Source organism: Nerophis ophidion, linkage group LG24 (genome assembly GCF_033978795.1).
Source record: "Nerophis ophidion isolate RoL-2023_Sa linkage group LG24, RoL_Noph_v1.0, whole genome shotgun sequence".
Taxonomy (NCBI): Eukaryota; Metazoa; Chordata; class Actinopteri; order Syngnathiformes; family Syngnathidae; genus Nerophis; species Nerophis ophidion.
The window spans coordinates 24,128,479-24,144,383 of record NC_084634.1 but is presented as its reverse complement, the minus strand read 5'-3'; the positions used below and the strand labels follow the sequence as shown (position 1 = coordinate 24,144,383).

Genomic DNA, 15,905 nt, shown 5'->3' with positions numbered 1-15,905 from the left:
TGGGTTTAAGACGGGTGAGCGCACCTCTTTGGGCTAGCCTGGTACCGTAGTTGTGACTGTCACTGGCAAGCAAGAGCTGAGAATACAGATATGAGGGTTTATGGTATGTATAGATGTTTTTTAAAAATAGAATCAAACTACAAGCCAGTCTTTCATCAACTTTCATCCATGACAATTCATGATGCATGATCTCAATGCCAGTCCTAAATGAGCAATGGAGAGCTAGTCTGGCAGCTCTGTTTTGGGTAAGCTGGATTTTATTTAGATCTTGTTTAGATGCATTAGACCAGATTGCTGGGCAGTAGTCCATATGTGACAATACAAGGGATTGTATAACTTGCTTCATAGATGTGTTAGTTAAAAAATAGGCACTTCTTCTTATGATTGAAATGCTTCTGCTCATTTTTGTTACTATGTTTTTAATGTGAGAGGCCCAAGATAGTCTTTCATCTATTGTAACTCCCAGCAACCTGGCCTCTTTAACTTGTTCAACATGAACTCCGTTCAGAGAAACATTTAATATGCGTTCCTTTCTATGAGCATGTTTTGAGCAAATAACAAGACATTTTGTTTTGGAAATATTAAGTTTCATCTTATTTTCTGTAACCCATTTTGAAATCCGCATGACCTCATCTTGTAGTATAGTGCTCAGGTCGGTGCAATTATCTGCATGTGCATATATTGTTGTGTCATCTGCGTAAATTGCACAGCAACTATTCTTTAAAATACATGACATATCATTTACAAATATTGAGTATAATAAAGGTCCCAGGCAACTTCCCTGTGGAATACCACAATATAATGTTTTAATATTTGAAAGGGTTCCATTGAACATGACACATTGCTGTCTGTTGACTAGGTAGCTTTTCATCCAGTTTATCGCTGAGAGTTTAAAACCATAAGCAGACAGTAGCTCTTTTTGTTGGAGGCTCCCATTAAAAACAATGGGAATATTTGTGGAGACCTGCAGCCCAGTGATGTCACGCGCAAATACATCCGGTACAGGCAGAGCTTTTCTATTAGCGACCAAAAGTTGCGAATTTTATCGTCAATGTTCTCTACTAAATCCTTTCAGCAAAAATATGGCAATATCGCGAAAATATGGCAATATTGTGGAATGATCAAGTATGACACATAGAATCGACCTGCTATTCCCGTTTAAATATGAAAATCTAATTTCAGTAGGCCTTTAAAAAGCGCAATAGCCCATATCCCAAAATGTGTCTTTCGGAGTCAGTAAAAGACTGGAGGATGCGGGCATCGATCCCGCTACCTCTCGCATGCTAAGCGAGCGCTCTACCATTTGAGCTAATCCCCCGATAAGTGTGGTATCTCAGCTAAAAGAGATACTTTCAACACTGCAGCACTGAAAAGCTGTTGTCAGTGTCCACGGGGATGAATGCTGTTCGGTGGTTGTATGATAATCTTAATCAAGACAGTACATCCAAATTGCAGCATATTCCGACATATTTGTGTTTGGACTAATCCATAACAGTCAATATGTCTTCCGAGGGGGATTAGCTCAAATGGTAGAGCGCTCGCTTAGCATGCGAGAAGTAGCGGGATCGATGCCCGCATCCTCCAGGTTTTTCTTGTCAAAGTGACAATCTTTTTTAGTCATGAACTTTATCGTGAGGCAAACGTTACCAGGTCATGTATAACATTTTACGCAAGAACGGGTGATTCATAGTCAATACTTTCATTTTCTGACTCTTCGAGCGTTGCCGGCTCCATAGCTCAGTGGTTAGAGCACTGGTCTTGTAAACCAGGGGTCGCGAGTTCGATCCTCGCTGGGGCCTCGATCACTAACAGCTTTTAAAACGACTGTTTATTGTTGATTATATTTTGCTTTTACAAGATATACACCAGTACTTCCCTGCATCCTATGAAGGCTTTTTATTACGACATTTTGAAATAACTAGCATAAAAAAAAATCAGTGCAATTTTTTTCAGTGTATAAGAATTCAGTGTAAAAAAATCAGTGCTGAAAAATTCACTGCAAAAATATTAATTGTTTCAAAATTCAAGACCCACTTCCGGTAATTTCAATACTATGTGTCTGCAGACCCCATGGCTGCTGATCGTCAATTTAAGACTAAAGCGCCTCAGGTTCTGAGACAGAATCGATTGATTCAGTCTTAATTTACCGAAAGTGATGTCTATCTGTGTTAGCCCTGCGATGAAGTGGGGACTTGTCCAAGGTGCATATTTTCCAAACCCTCCCGGATTTTCCGGGAGACTCCCGAAATTCAGCAAAACCTCCCGGGACAAATTTTCTCCCGAAAATCTCCCGAAATTCATGCGGACCCGAGTGACTTGTCGACAGACTGTTTTCACGCCCGCTTTCCCACAATATAAACAGAGTGTCTACCCAATGACGTTATAACTGTAGAATGATCGAGGGCGAGTTCTTGGTTTCTTATGTGGGTTTATTGTTAGGCAGTCTCATTAACGTCCTCCCAGCGCGGCAACAACACACAACAACAGCAGTCACGTTTTCGTCAACCGTAAAGCAGTTCGTCTGCCGTAAACAGCAATGTTGTGACACTCTTAAACAGGACAATACTGCCATCTACTGTACATGCATATGTGACAATAACATCTACGGCTTTTAGAGCAGTGGTTCTTTTTTCAGAGATGTACCCACTGTGAACATTTTTTTAATTCAAGTACCCCCTAATCAGAGCAAAGCATTTTTGGTTGAAAAAAAAAAGATAAAGAACTATGTCATCAGTTTCTGATTTATTAAATTGTATAACAGTGCAAAATATTGTTCATTTGTAGTCGTCTTTCTTGAACTATTTGGAAAAAAAGATGCGAAAATAACTAAAAACTTGTTGAAAAATAAACAAGTGATTCAATTATAAATAAAGACTTCTACACATACTGCGATGAGGTGTCAACTTGTCCAAGGTGTACGCCGCCTTCTGCCCGATTGTAGCTGAGATAAGCACCTGCGCACCCCGCGACCCCAAAGGGAATAAGCGGTAGTGAATGGATGGATGGATAGCTGTAAATATACTCCTCCCCTCTTAACCATGCCCCTCGCCCACCCCCCCGACCACGCCATCCACCCCCCACCTCCCAAAATCGGAGGTCTCAAGGTTGGCAAGTATGCCAGGGTGTACGGCGCCTTCCGCCCCGATTGTAGCTGAGATAGGCACCAGCGCCCCCCGCGACCCCAAAGGGAATAAGCGGTTGAAACGGATGGATGGATGGATGGATGGATGTATGGCACTTTGCTCACACATTTTTAGTTAATTAAAAGCCTACTGAAATGAGATTTTCTTATTTAAACGGGCATAGGAGGTCCATTCTATGTCATACTTGATCATTTCGCGATATTGCCATATTTTTGCTGAAAGGATTTAGTAGAGAACATCGACAATAAAGTTCGCAACTTTTGGTCGGTAATAAAAAAGCCTTGCCTTTACCGGAAGTAGCAGACGATGACGTCACCCGTGTGAGGCCTCCTCACATCCTCACATTGTTTTTAATGGGAGCCTCCAACAAAAAGAGCTATTCGGACCGAGAAAACGACAATTTCCCCATTAATTTGAGCGAGGATGAAAGATTTGTGTTTGAGGATATTGATAGCGACGGACTAGGAAAAAAAAAAAAAAAAAAAACGTGATTGCATTGGTCGACGGTTTCAGTTTTTAGACACATTTACTAGGATAATTCTAGGAAATCCCTTATCTTTCTATTGTGTTGCAAGTGTTTTAGTGAGTTTGATAGTACCTGATAGTCGGAAGGGAGTATCCACGGGTGTGTTGACGCCAGTGTTTGATGGAAGTTGACCACAGCTGTACGAACGGCACAAGCTCAGCTGATCTCCGGTAAGTGGCGACTTTTTACTACAATTTTCTCAACGAAAACTGCTGGTTGACATTTGGTCGGGATCCATGTTCGCTTGACCGCTCTGATCCATAATAAATTTTCACCTCCGGGAATTTTAAACAAGGAATCACAATGTGTTTGTGTGGCTAAAGGCTAAAGCTTCTCAACTCCATCTTTCTACTTTGACTTCTCCATTATTAATTGAAGAAATTGCAAAAGATTCAGCAACACAGATGTCCAAAATAATGTGTAATTATGCGGTTAAAGCAGACGACTTTTAGCTGTGTGTGTGCGCAGTGCTATTATTTCCTAGCAGTCCGTGACGTCCCGCGTACACGTCATCATACCGCAACGTTTTCAACAGGACACTTCGCGGGAAATTTAAAATTGCAATTTAGTGAACTAAAACGGCCGTATTGGCATGTGTTGCAATGTTAATATTTCATCATTGATGTATAAACTATCAGACTGCGTGGTCGGTGGTAGTGGGTTTCAGTAGGCCTTTAAATTATCACCATAATTTAATTCCGTTCACAAACTTTAAATGCAAACAATTCAGTGTTTCATTGAAAGACACACATTAACTTCCATATTAACCAATATTTCACAAAGCGTATCAATTATGAAATATATTCTTATTGTACAAATTCAAAATGTGGAATAAAATCACACTATCAAGTAATTATTATTTCGGTACTCTTGACTTGTTCTGTACATTATTTAGTATTTTTATAGTGTTTTGTACATTGTACAGGATTGCTTATTATTTTTATTGGATAGTAGTCTCTTTATTTCAATTGTTAGTTTTTTCCTTTATTACATCTTATGTTATTTATTTCACCCCATATTTGTTCCCACTACCGCACCTTAAATTGGAGTCATTTATCTCGTTATATGCAAATATAATGACAATAAAGTCCATTCTATTCTACTCTATTCTAATTGAAGTACTACTTATAACCAGCAGATGTCGTGTTTTCACCACCTTTTTAATGCCATGTTAAACAGCACGGCTTTTACCCACAATGCCTTGTGGCGCCGTTCTCCGTGCTGTTTGTGCGGGCCGTCTCAGCAGCAACAATGCCCGTTTTAGTGATGCTCTGAGCTCCTCCGCAATATCGATTCGTGCAAAATCATCGCAAAGGAGGATTTACGAGTTGACAAAGCGTCGGTGTGGCTGTGGCTGATCCAGGCTGACATCCCGGAGGGTCTTGAGAGGGTGAGTAGCCGCTGAAGCTAACATCGGAGGGCCAGTGAAGACGGGAGAGAGAAGGCGTTATGTTGGGACCACCGCCGGCTAACATGCGAGCTAAAATACGTTCTGTGGACCCCTTCTACATACATTTATTACACTTCTCACCTTCATTCCCAATACTTTCAACTATTTACATTCCATTAAGCTCATTGGATATTTTACTGTGTTGTATTGCTCGTTTTCTGCAGCTGTTCGGAGTCGGACCCTAAACACACGTCTACCAAGTTAGTGTGCTATGAACCTTGCGATTTTCTTCAATACATATTCTTATTTAGTCCACAGTCTTAACAAATTAGATTAAAAAGTTTGGATTCCATGCTGACAAATCCCACTTTCCAATAAAACATAGTTAAACATACTGTATACTGTGGATGTAAAGTTGTGTAAATGTCTTATTTTCTCTATGCAAATTTGCAACTCTTACTTTTGAAATAATCTGGTAGTGTAATGTCATATGTTAGTTGTAATATTGTTTGACAAATTTGATTTGATATATTTTTATTTCAAAGATGCATAAAAGAAACAAGAGCAAGCCTGGTCCAATACTTGCCAACCTTGAGACCTCCGATTTCGGGAGGTGGGGGGGGGGCGTGATTGGTGGAGTATATTTACAGCTAGAATTCACCTAGTCAAGTATTTCATATATATATATATATATATATATATATATATATATATATATATATATATATATATATATATATATATATATATATATATATATATATATATATATATATATATATATATTAGGGCTCCGAATCTTTGGGTGTCCCACGATTTGATTCAATATCAATTCTTGGGGTCGCGATTCGATAATATATTGATTTTTCCGATTCAACGCGATTCTCGATTCAAAATTGATATTTTTCAATACATAGGATTTCAGCAGGCTCTACCCCAGTCTGCTGACCTGCTAGCAGAGTAGTAGATTTAAAAAAAAAAAAAAAGCTTGTATAATTATATAGGACAATGTTTTATCAACTGATTGCAATAATGTACATTTATTTTAATTATTAAACAAACCAAAAATATGACTTATTTTATCTTTGTGAAAACATTGGACACTGTGTTGTCAAGCTTAAGAGATGCCACTGTGACACTATTGTTCTTTTTTTTCCCTTTATAAATGTCTAATGATAATGTAAATGAGGGATTTTTAATCACTGCTATGCTGAAATTATAACTAATTGCAATAATGTAAATTTATTTTAACTATTAAACAAACCAAAAATATGACTTATTTTATATCTGTGAAAACATTGGACAGTGTGTTGTCAAGCTTAAGAGATGCCCCTGTGACACTATCGTTCTTTTTAAAAAAAATTATTTTTATAATTCTCTAATGATAGTGTAAATGAGGGACTTTTAATCACTGCTATGCTGAAATTATAACTAAAATTGATACTATTCTTGATAATATTAATTTTTGTTTCACTACTTTTGGTTTGTTCTGTGTCGTGTTTGTGTGTCCTCTCAATTGCTCTGTTTATTGCAGTTCTGAGTGTTGCTGGGTTTGGTTTATATATATATATATATAATATAACAGAAACATTTGAATATCAGTGTTCCTTTACTTACACATATACACACAGATAACACTCATCTACTCAATGTTGAGTTAAGGGTTGAAGTGTCCATCCTTGTTCTATTCTCTGTCACTATTTTTCAAACCATGATGAACACCCTCTCTGATGATGCATTGCTGTGTGGCACGCACAAAAGTGCTTTCATCAAATGCACTAGAGTCTGGAATCTTCCATCTCTCCCTAGCATGGCCCAAAACCGGTCAATCTTTGCTTCCTGAGGAAGATCTTCACTGCCAAGCACTTAGTAGTCCACTACTTCTTCCCGGAGGCTATCCAGGTCCAATCACAGCTGCGGCTTTGAACTTACAAGCATATTTCTTCATCTTACTCTTCGTCGGCGTCGCTATGGCTGTATCATCCTCGTTCTTCTGCTTCGTCTCCTTGTTGTGTGTGCAGTTGTGCACTGCACTCTCTAAAACCCGTAGATGTTCTTGTCACATATGCATGTACAGCAAATGGCAGTATTGTCCTGTTTAAGTGTGTCACAACATTGCTGTTTACGGCAGACAAACTGCTTTACGGTAGACTAAAACGTGACTGCTGTTGTTGTGTGTTGTTACCGCGCTGAGAGGATGTTAATGAAACTTCCTAACAATAAACCCACTTAAGAAATGAAGAACTCACCCTCGGTCATTCTACAGTTATAATGTAATTGGGCAGGCACGCTGTTTATATGTGGGAAAGCGGACGTGAAAACAGGCTGTCGACACGTCACTCAGGTCCGCATGGAGCTGGAGAGGGCGTGGCCTCCAGCTCCGCCTGAATTTCGGGAGAAAATTTGTCCCGTGAGGTTTTCGGGAGAGGCGCTGAATTTCGGGAGTCTCTCGGAAAATCCGGGAGGGTTGGCAAGTATGGTGCAATAGCCTAAACAGCCATTATAACAAAACAAAAACAATGGAAAATGAAAAATGTAAAAAAATAAACAAAATGAGCAATGGATTTTTTTCTTGTTTTTTTACATATTTGAAAAGAAGTGAGAAGACGTTTACACTTCTTAATTAAACACAATTTGTTGAAGACCGCTCAAAGACATCTTATTTGATAATGCACCAAATAGGAATAAGTGGAAATAGAAATCATCTGTTCCGGTTTCAAACTGTCACATCTGTGTGTCCATGTAAACCTGTTTTTTCCTCCCTTTTTAATGATAATTTATCTTAATTTGACTGCATCTCGGCCTCTACAAAATCAGCCAGACAAAATACTGACCTACAAATTGATTATAAACCCTAATATTGTCAACATTATTTTGAGACTGAATGAACCACTGATGAAATAATAATGCAATCATACCCTTTAAAATGCAATAAACTTGTATTTTTCCTATATTTTAAAATTGTAACGAGAATGTAAACTTTTAAATATCCTTGTTAAATAAAACAAACACATAATGAAATTAAAATATACTATATGTATGAGCAAACATGTTCAGTTTATTAAAAATCAAAACCAAAGGCAATGTAATAGGTTATTTCTGTTAAAAATACACAACCAAGTCAATAATTAATACAACTATAAACATTTTCAATATCGACTCGGGTCACTGGGGGTGTGAGTGACAGGAAGAAAAGCACTGACTCGATCCGGGAAAAGTAATGTTGCACCACCTTTGCATGTATACATTTGTAGTCCTCGAATGTAAGACGACCCACCTTTTTTTTTAGACTTTTTCTCTGGAAAAAGATGGTCCTAAATTCGGGTCAATACATATATTGGGAAATGGTAGTCGGGCTACAAATGTTGATTATTTTAGTTGTCAAGTAATATATCAATTTATTTCAGTAATCGAGTAATCTGTCAATTAGTTTGGCAAATCAGGTAATCAGATTCAAATAGCTTCATAGCCTCAATGACGTTTTAGGGGAAATAGTTTTAAATGAACAAAAATGTTCTGCTTTCTATAACCTTAAGTAGGGCTGAGTGACTTGGCTGAAAACTGTATCACAATACAAGTGTTTTATATATCGTTCAATATCCATCCATCCATCCATCCATCATCTTCCGCTTATCCGAGGTCGGGTCGCGGGGGCAGCAGCCTAAGCAGGGAAGCCCAGACTTCCCTATCTCCAGCGACTTCGTCTATTGATATTTTTCTATGACCTATTAAAAATAAAGACCAGGAGAAAATGGATTAAATGTAAACATTTGATTTTGAAATGTACCCTTCCTATGATTATAATCCTCTCAGCTATCAAGGCGGAAAGGAAATGTCAACACAACCATGGAAACACTCAATGTAAACACAATTCTAAAATCACATTTAACACAATAACCTCTTAAAATGAAGGTGCACAAATAAGGACTATGTAAGAAATGCTTAAAGTGAAACAAAATAGTGAAAAGTGTGAAAATGTAGACAGAGAGAAACATGGGAATAATTAATTGTTGCACATTTAGTGCCAGGAAGTTAAAGGTGAACGTGGCAAAGGTGGTCAACTTTGGTCTGACTGCGGTTAAAAATCTAAAAAAAATAAATTGTCATTCTGTGGAGGTGACTTTTCCTGGTTTATCAACAATCTGTTTGCTCCCTGCAGAACTCGTTTTTACTTTCTCTTCTCACTCCATGAACACAATCAACCGCATGACAACAAGATGGCGCAACCAACCTTAATAGTTGATATTGTTACCTTATTAGATGTTAGCATGTCCTACTCACTGTTCAGGGATCACTTCCTGTGTTGCTCTGTTACCAGACAGCATAGACATCTTATAAGTAGACGCAGCATTGGCTGCTGTGACGCCAGAAATGTGTCCGCCATCATGAAGTGGTGATGAGTAGCCAGCGTGCAGCCTTAACTGACTGTTGACAGGTAGAAAACAAAGATGTTTTCCTGCTTAAATGAGCGGACTGTTGAAAATAGGAATCGGGGGATTACTTTTCATATGTAAGATTTAACATTAACGTACTATTGGTTGTATTTTGTGAAGAGAATATTACCACAGAGTTGAGAAGAAGCAAATATGTTACGTACTATTGGTTGTATTTTGTGAAGAGAATATTACCACACAGTTGAGAAGGAGCAAATATGTTCAATAGTACGGAAATTCTAGCCGCTTGCAAACTAGAGTATGACCATAATAGAATTGCTTGTCAATGAAATTAATACATATATTAAAAATGTCATACTTGAATAACATAACGTTAAAATAAATGATGAAGATAAAGATTGTAAAAGCCAACAGGGATAAAAGTTAGGACCACAGTCCAGATTGTGTTGGGGGTAGGGTATTTGAGGGAATATATGAGGGTTTGGTTTACAAACTTTCAGCCCCACCGAAAACAAAATTCACCAGCCGCCACTGATTATGATGCATTTTCATTTTAGGCAAAGTATAAGACAATATTTTCTTAACAATATAATTTTAACCAGGAATAAGTGTTTAAGTAACAATATTCAAATACTAACATTGTTGGGTAAAACAGAATTTGGTTTTATTCTGAATCCAGTGAAACTGATTGGTGGTTTTAGCTGATATAAAGACTTTCAGGTCTTTATATATGTTTATGTTTAAGTATTTGGCAGACGCTTTTATCCAAAGCGACATACATAATACATACATATAAAACAATCATTGTAAACATTATCATTTGAGGGAAGAATGTAATACAAAATATCAATACAAAGTGTCAAGACAGAATAAAGTCTCATGTTCTCATAGTCATCATTGTCACCGACGTCCCACTGGGTCATTATTGTCACCGATGTCCCACTGGGTGTGAGTTTTCCTTGCCCGAGGATGTCGTAGTGGTTTGTGCAGCCCTTTGAGACACTAGTGATTTAGGGCTATATAAGTAAACATTGATTGATTGATTGATTGATTGATTGCTGTTGCAGCAACAGAGATAGTCCATAGGTATATAGATTGCTAATGTATTCATACATTGTTTGTGTAAGATATACACGTTTATATAACCCAATCATATTATTTATTGAACTTAGAAATATCTGACCGTTTTTCCCCCTTCTTTGGGATTATATTCCCAGTTTTGATCTCGGACGTCTGGTCACGTATAGCATTTAAGAATATTCTATTACTGTTAACGGCCTACTGAAACCCACTACTACCGACCACGCAGTCTGATAGTTTATATATCAATGATGAAATATTAACATTGCAACACATGCCATTATGGCCTTTTTAGTTTACTAAATTGCAATTTTAAATTTCCCCGCGAAGTGTCCTGTTGAAATCGTAGCGGTACGATGACGCGTGCGTTTGACATCACCGGTTGTAGCAGACATTATTACCCAGCCCAATTCAAGCTATAAGTAGTCTGCTTTAATCGCATAATTACACAGTATTCTGGACATCTGTGTTGCTGAATCTTTTGCAATTTGTTCAATTAATAATGGAGAAGTCAAAGTAGAAAGATGGAGGTGGGAAGCTTTTAGCCTTTAGCCACACAAACACAGCCGGTGTTTCCTTGTTTAAAATTCCCGAAGGTGAAGCTGTACTATGGAACAGAGCGGTCAAGCGAACATGGATCCTGACCACATGTCAACCGGCAGGTTTTGGTGAGAAAATTGTGGTAATAAGTTGGCTCTTATAGTAGTTATGAGCAGAGCTTGCATCCTCCTGCAGCTGCGGACTATTACCTCCTCCCACTGGAGACACTAGCGGTCACCACACCGGTGGCCACACCCCTCCGACTTTCAGGTACTATATAATCTCACTAAAACACTACTAACACAATAGGCAGATAAGGGATTTTTCAGAATTATCCTAGTAAATGTGTCTAATAACATCTGAATCGCTCTCACTGGCCTCGCCTTTTTTTTTCTTTTCTAGTACTTCACTCTCAATATCCTCATCCACAAATCTTTCATCCTCGCTCAAATTAATGGGGAAATTGTCGCTTTCTCGGTCCGAATCGCTTTCGCTGCTGGTGGCTATGATTGTAAACAATGTGAGGATGAGAGGAGCCCTACAACCTGTGACGTCACGCGCACATCGTCTGCTACTTCCGGCAAAGGCAAGGCTTTTTTATTAACGACCAAAAGTTGCGAACTTTAACGTCAATGTTCTCTACTAAATCCTTTCAGCAAAAATATGGCAATATCGCAAAATGATGTAGTACGACGCATAGAATGGACCTGCTATCCCTGTTTAAATAAGAAAATATAATTTCAGTAGGCCTTTAAGCAAACTATGAATAATAAAACACACCATAACAAGCGTCTTTTATCATAGCAACACGTATGACCAAAAAAAAAAAAGCGTGAAAATCAGTGGTTTTCAGTGAGGTAAGATGAATTAATAAATGCGCTGACAATTCATTGCTCCTGCCAAACGAATTGCACCGAGTGGAGCGGATCACCACTCCAAGATGGCGGCCCCGCGTCTCGTCAGCGCCGGTAGGCAGTAGCGCTCGATGCGGCGTCTACTTATAAGATGTCTATGCCAGACAGTGCATGCTTTTGTTCATGCAACCATCCTTGCATTGCAACTTCTTTTTTTTTCATCACTAAACATTTTTGTTTTTAACATTTTATCAAACACATTTTTTTATAGATATTGATTACATTGCGATATTTGCCCACCCGTAACCTTAATTATTTTTTCTAATTTAATATCATTATCAACTGGGAAATTGCTCTTTTGGTATGTGTGCACTAATAGAATAAAAAATAAAAAAAGTTTGCCCCCACACCTACACACCACTGCTCTTATGTGCACTATATCTGCGTTTATTACATACACTTATTAACCGATTAATCAAAGCAACAGAACATAAATTGAAGCTTTTTTCCCCCAATTATATTTATCGATTAATCGTTGCTATTGATGGAAAATGGCACTGTACGAAGTCTTGTATACTGTATTTATTGCAATTTATCGTATGACCATAAATATCCACTGTGACTTCCAAATAAACATTTAAAAGGTAAAATAAGTATTAATGGAAAAAAATATTTGTGTGAGTACTTGACTCCTAACAAATGTGCTGTAGTATGAAGACCGGCATGGCGGTCAGCTCTTATACAGCATATACATGGTAATAAGGCTGGGCGATATTGGCTTTTATTAATATCGTGATATTTTTATGCCATATTGCGATATACGATATATATTACGATATTTTGCCTTGGCCTTGAATGAATACTTTATGCATATAATCACAGCAGTGTGATGATTCTATGTGTCTACATTAAAACATTCTTCTTCATACTGCATTAATATATGCTACTTTTAAACATTTATGCAGAGATGGAAATCACAACTATGTCAATTTACCAAAGTTGAATTTATTAAATACTCTTCATTCTCTCACGAGTGACTTTAAAATGAAATAACTAATTAATAGTGTTGCTACCTTTTTGTAATAACACTTCTGCTGCATACTTTGCATATTGCTGTTGTCTGCTGAATATCTTCCCACTTGAAGCCAAACCACCGCCAGATGATGGATCCCCTGCTCTTTGTTTTGGGCATTTATTGTTCTTCCTCCATTTGTGATCAGTATCACACATTCTCTTTCTTGTATTGTCACAAGCTCCGCTCGACCTGCCTCAGCTAACGTTAGCGATGCTGCTACCTCTGCTCGGCGAAAGCGTATGACGCTAGATGCGCGACAGTATGTGACGTATGTAAGAAGGCGGGCTTGTTTTACGTCTCTGTGAGAAGGAGACACGAGAAAGAGTGAGAAACGCCAGTAATGTAATGCCCGCAGCTAAAAGCAACTGTGTGAGAACATATAATCGAATATGACGATATAGTCATTTTCTGTATCACACAGAGACAAACCTGCGATATATCGTTTGTATCGATATATCGCCCAGCCCTACATGGTAATAATATTATGCATTTGTTTTAAAGAAATTGCAATTCCTAGTGTGAAAATTATTAGATGCTCGCTGAAAAAAACTATGTCATGAATTGAGACATCCTCCCTAATCTCCTGGCAGCAGCGCAACAATTAAAGGCCACAATTTCTGTAATAGATTGTGGTTGTAAAACTGTAATACGAGACGTTGTGTAACTCGCCGTGTCTCCGGAGATTAGACCGACGTGTTGACGGGCCCCTTTATGACTGAGGCTCTATTGATCGCGTTGTGACCTTGAGAGCAGAATGCAATCCAGTCGAAAGAAAGGGGGAAAAAAAACAAATTTGAAAAGGTTGCAGCAAATTAACTGGCGTTGTGTGCATGATTCTCTGCATGATCTTCGCAGTTATGTAAAAAAAAAAGGGGTTTACATCAGCGACCTCAACCATCTGCTACCCCTTCTCAGACCTTGGCTGTCTATATCTTCACTAGAACATTGTGTGCCTTGCACACAAAGCAGTAAAATACACCTAATTTTATATTTACCGTTGTTCATTTATTTGACAGCAAATTGTTTACAAAACATTTTGCACTCTTAATGGCTCATCAGGATAGCATGATGTGGTGTGCGTTCAAGACTTCTAGCAACTGAAAATAAATAATAAAATAAAAAGTGTAAGTACTAACCCAGGGGTGTCAAACTTGTTTTATTGAGGGCCACATTGCAGTTGTGGTTACCTTCGGAGGGCCGCTTTTACAATGAGTAATACAGTGGGGCAAAAAAGTATTTAGTCAGCCACAGATTGTGCAAGTTCTCCCACTTAAAATGATGACAGAGGTCTGTAATTTTCATTATAGGTACACTTCAACTGTGGGAGACAGAATGAGAAAAAAAAATCCAGGAATTCACATTGTAGGAATTTTAAAGAATTTATTTTCAAATTATGGTGGAAAATAAGTATTTGGTCAACCATTCAAAGCTCTCACTTGGGATGCAACTCAGTGTTCTTCTTCCTCCAAACACAACGAGTTGAGTTTATACCAAAATGGATACATGGATGATACAGCAGAGGATTGGGAGAATGTCATGTGGTCAGATGAAACTAAAAAATAACTTTTTGGTATAAACTCAACCCGTCCTGTTTGGAGGAAGAAGAATACTGAGTTGCATCCCAAGAACACCACATCTACTGTGAAGCATGGGGGTGGAAACATCATGCTTTGGGGCTGTTTTTCTGCTAAAGGGACAGGACGATTGATCCGTGTTAAGGAAAGAATGAATGGGGCCATGTATCGTGAGATTTTGAGGCAAAACCTCCTTCAATCAGTGAGAGCTTTGAATGGGTGACCTAATAATTATTTTCCACCATAATTTACAAATAAATTCTTCAGAATTCCTACAATGTGAATTCCTGGATTTTTTTTTCACATTCTGTCTCTCCCAGTTGAAGTGTACCTATGATGAAAATTACAGACCTCTGTCATCATTTTAAGTGGGAGAACTTGCACAATCGGTGGCTGACTACTTTTTTGCACCACTGTATATGAATGTGTGTGTGTGTGTGTGTGTATATATATATATATATATATATATATATATATATATATATATATATATATATATATATATATATATATATATATATATATATATATATATATATATATATATATATATATATATATCCATCCATCCATTTTCTACCGCTTATTCCCTTACATATATAATTAACAATATATTTTTTTTACATAAGCCAAAAAAAATATATAAACATTTTAATATAAAAACTGGCAGCTCAGTCACTAGAATTTTACAGTAAAAGCAGTGTTTTTTTTTAATTTTTTTTACAGCATATAAAAATAAATTATAAATGGAATGGAAAAACAATACCACTGTTTTTATCGGTAACATTCAGACAACAAAGATGCCAGATTTTTTTTTTTTTTTTACCATAAAATCGTGTTTTATTTTATTTTTGATTTTATTTTTTTTATTACTTTAGTGTCTTCTTGCATAATGAAAAAAAACGTACCAAAGTAGATTTTACGGTTAAAACTGAGTCGGCGGAATATAACCGTAAAATCTATATTCAATTTGATTGATAATTTGTTTTGAAATCATAAGTCAAGCAGATATTAGATAGATGAATAAAAAGATACATAGATTAATGGACTGTACTCACAGTCCATTTTCTACCCTATTTATATTTATTTTAATAAAAAATATTTTTGGAATTAATGATAATATAATATTTAGATTTTGATAATTTTTCATTTTAAATGATGCATTTGCATGCAGTACATTATTTTTAATGTCAAAAGGTAAATAACAAATATATTTATTACGAAAACATTTGAGTATTTTATTAGCGCATATTATTTCCAGGCTTTCGCAGGCCACATAAATTATTGTTACGGGCCAGATTAGGTCCCCAGGCCTTGAGTTTGACAACT

The 15,905-nt window shown here is 37.2% G+C and overlaps 1 protein-coding gene and 2 non-coding genes across 3 annotated transcripts in view; 2 read left to right on the top strand and 1 right to left on the bottom strand.

Moving 5' to 3' along the window:
- Positions 1–1,245: 1,245 nt before the first annotated feature.
- Positions 1,246–1,318, bottom strand: trnaa-agc (transfer RNA alanine (anticodon AGC)). The gene has a single exon. It is a non-coding gene; the product is annotated as a tRNA-Ala (tRNA).
- A 408-nt stretch (positions 1,319–1,726) lies between these two features.
- On the top strand, positions 1,727–1,799 carry trnat-ugu (transfer RNA threonine (anticodon UGU)). Its single transcript has one exon. It is a non-coding gene; the product is annotated as a tRNA-Thr (tRNA).
- Positions 1,800–4,880: 3,081 nt separating this feature from the next.
- The window catches only part of extl3 (exostosin-like glycosyltransferase 3), a 79,457-nt gene continuing 68,432 nt past the window's right edge, over positions 4,881–15,905 (top strand). The window contains exon 1 of the mRNA XM_061886815.1: positions 4,881–5,059. The gene's annotated coding sequence lies outside the window, so the exon portion shown is untranslated. The remainder of the gene's footprint in view (positions 5,060–15,905) is intronic.